General features: G+C 43.0%; 1 non-coding gene across 1 annotated transcript; it reads right to left on the bottom strand.

The window, feature by feature from the left end:
• Window positions 1-950: 950 nt before the first annotated feature.
• Window positions 951-1,054, bottom strand: LOC112786994 (small nucleolar RNA R71). Its single transcript, XR_003194433.1, has one exon. It is a non-coding gene; the product is annotated as a small nucleolar RNA R71 (small nucleolar RNA).
• Between the last annotated feature and the right edge of the window lie 2,124 nt (window positions 1,055-3,178).

Here is a 3,178-nt window from a genome sequence, read left to right as displayed (position 1 = left end):
CGACAAATTCGGTACACTTGCGGAAAGGAGATTTGTTGAGAGACAAGTTTTTCGTGCATCAAGTTTATGGCACCGTTGCCGGGGATTGATTGTGCATCAACAATGATTAAATTGGAAGATCACTAGATTGAGCATTTTTATTTTGTGAATTTCATTTTCTATTTGAGTGATTTACTTTTTGTTTTAGTTAAACTTCTTCCCTTCACCCTCTACTCTTTTGTTTTTCTTTGTTATTTTCAATTCTGTTTGCCAACCCACTAACTGTTTGATATATTGCATCACCCACAACTAACAGTAATTCTGACACAAATACTGTCTTCATCTATTTCCTTTGCTTGTACTTGTTGGTTGTATGACAGGGAGAAGAAGCGGGGCTTCAACTTCCTTTGATTCTGAACCTGAGAGAACCTTCCTTAGACTAAGGAGGGAGGCAAAAGAAAAACGTGTAGTTGGTGGTGAAGAAGAGGAAGAACACTTTGAGGAATACTTTGAACCAAACATGGAAGAAAACATGGAAAATCATCATGAAGAAGAGACTCACAACCATGGCAGAGGAGGTGGAGCAAATCATGCTGGGGAGGATAGAAGAGTTTTGGGCTCTTACATTAATCCAAACCCAGGAAATTGTGGAAGTAGCATCCAAAAGCTAACAATCCATGCCAACAACTTTGAACTTAAACCACAGCTCATCACCCTTGTCCAGAACAACTGTTCGTTTGGAGGAGGTGTTCAAGAAGATCCCAATCAACATTTGGCCACCTTCCTGAGAATATGTGACAGTGAAATCTAATGGTGTTCATCCTGACGCCTATAGACTGCTCTTATTTCCTTTCTCACTCAGGGACAAGGCAGCCAAGTGGCTGGAATCTTTCCCAAGGGAGAGCTTGACAACTTGGGAAGATGTGGTGAACAAATTCTTAGCAAGATTTTACCCTCCTCAACGAATCAATAGGCTGAGAGCTGAGGTTCAAACTTTCAGGCAACAAGATGGTGAGACTCTGTATGAAGCATGGGAGAGGTTCAAGGACTTAACAAGGAGGTGTCCACCTGACATGTTCAACGAATGGGTCCAGCTGCACATTTTCTATGAAGGGCTCTCTTATGAGTCAAAGAAGGCCGTGGACCATTCATCTGGAGGATCCTTGAACAAGAAGAAGACCATTGAGGAAGCCATAGATGTTATTGAAACAGTAGCAGAAAACGACTACTTCTATGCTTCCGAAAGAGGGAACACAAGAGGAGTGATGGAGCTAAACAATGTAGATGCTCTGTTGGCCCAAAACAAGCTCATTACCCAGCAGCTAGCTGACCTCACCAAGAAGATGGAGAGGAACCAAGTAGCAGCAATCTCATCTTCATCAACAATCCAAGAAGGAGTGAATGAAGAAGCAGAGGGGAGTCAGGAGCAAGCCAACTACATTAGGAATTCACCAAGGAAAAACTATGATCCATACTCCAAGACTTACAACCCTGGATGGAGAAACCACCCAAACTTTGGGTGGGGAAGTGAGCAAGATCAAAACCAAGACCAGAGACGTTACAACTCCAACAACAATGCAGCTCACCAGCAATTCACCCAGAGGACATCTCAACACCCCCACAACAACACGTCTCCACACACTTATCAAAACCAAAACAGCACATCTGCTCCGAATCACTCATCAATTGATGACAAGCTCTCTAAGATTGAAACCTTACTTGAAGGAATATGCCAAGAGATTCAAGAAAATAAGGTGTTCAAAGAGGAGGTGCGAGCCAATATTAAGAACCAGGGAGAGACCATTAGGAAGCTGGAATTCCAGGTGGGATATTTAGCTGAGAAAATTCCCAAACCTACTGATAGCTTCCCAAGTGACACAGAGAAAAACCCCAAGGGAGAAGCAAAGAAAGTAAGATGGGAAGATTGCAAAATGGTCACTACAAGTGATCAAGAGATTGAAGACAAGCAAGGCAAAATGTGCAAACAACCTGAAGACAACTCAACAAAGGAGGAGGATAGAGATCACAAGGAACCAGAAATCTCACAACAAGAGCTGCTAAAGCTCTATGCACCATTCCCTCAACTGCTCAATGGTGCTGTGGAAAAAAGAATATACTCAAGGTTCCTAGACTTGTTTGCATCTCTGCATGTGAACATACCATTCATCAAGGCAATTTAACAAATGCCTGCATTCATCAAGTATATGAAGGAACTTCTTCCCAGGAAAAGCTCACTCAAGGGAGGGCAGACTATAGTGATGAACAAGGAATGTAGTGCCCTTATTCAACCTGAGTTGCCTACAAAAAGAAGAGACCCAGGAAGTTTTCATATCCCTTGTGCCATAGGTGAAACTATGTTCGATAGAGCACTATGTGATTTGGGGGCCAGCATCAGCTTACTGCCTTTATCCCTGGTGAAGAGGCTGCAGATTAATGAGATAATACCCACAGATGTCATTATCAGACTGGCTGACAAAACTCAAAAGCAAGCAATAGGAGTGGTGGAAAATGTGTCGCTAAAGGTTGGGAAGTACTTTCTCCCAACAGACTTTGTCATTCTGGACATGGAAGAAAGTCACACTCACCCAATCATATTGGGAAGACCATTCCTAGCTACGGCCAGAGCACTTATCGATGTAGAGAAAGGGGAGCTAATATTGAGAATCCATGATGAACGACTCAGCTTCAATGTCTTCAAACTCTCACAAGAAACAAATCAAGAGGATAAGGAACTAAGCATAAACGATAAGGAGACACTGAAGGAGGAGACAAGCACTGAAGCACAGCCAGTTCATTCTGAAACCCCCTCAATTGATAAACAAGGAAAACAGCAATTGCCACAGCTCAAAGAAAAGTTGGAGGAACCTAAACCTCTAGAGGCAGGTGAAGACAGCATCACATCTCCTTGGAGAAAAAAGGTCACCAAGGGGAAGGCAACCTCAAAAGAAACAAAGAAGAAGGTACCAAGGAGATGAAGGAACAAGAAGATCCCTACGGAAGACTTCTCTCCAGGGGATAGAGTTGTCTCAGCTTACTTCCCAGATATTCCCCCTAATCTCCCTACTATGCCATCTCAATTACCTAAGGTCTTCACCATCAACAGAGTTCTTTCCCTGGAACATGTGGAGATCATTGATCCAACCAATGGATACAAGTCCACAGCAAGAGGGGAGGACTTTAAGCACTACCAACCACCATG

The sequence above is a fragment of the Arachis hypogaea genome, chromosome 20 (assembly GCF_003086295.3).
Source record: "Arachis hypogaea cultivar Tifrunner chromosome 20, arahy.Tifrunner.gnm2.J5K5, whole genome shotgun sequence".
In the NCBI taxonomy this organism is placed as follows: Eukaryota; Viridiplantae; Streptophyta; class Magnoliopsida; order Fabales; family Fabaceae; genus Arachis; species Arachis hypogaea.
Note: the sequence above shows the minus strand (reverse complement) of the source record. Positions and strands in the feature narration are given on the sequence as shown.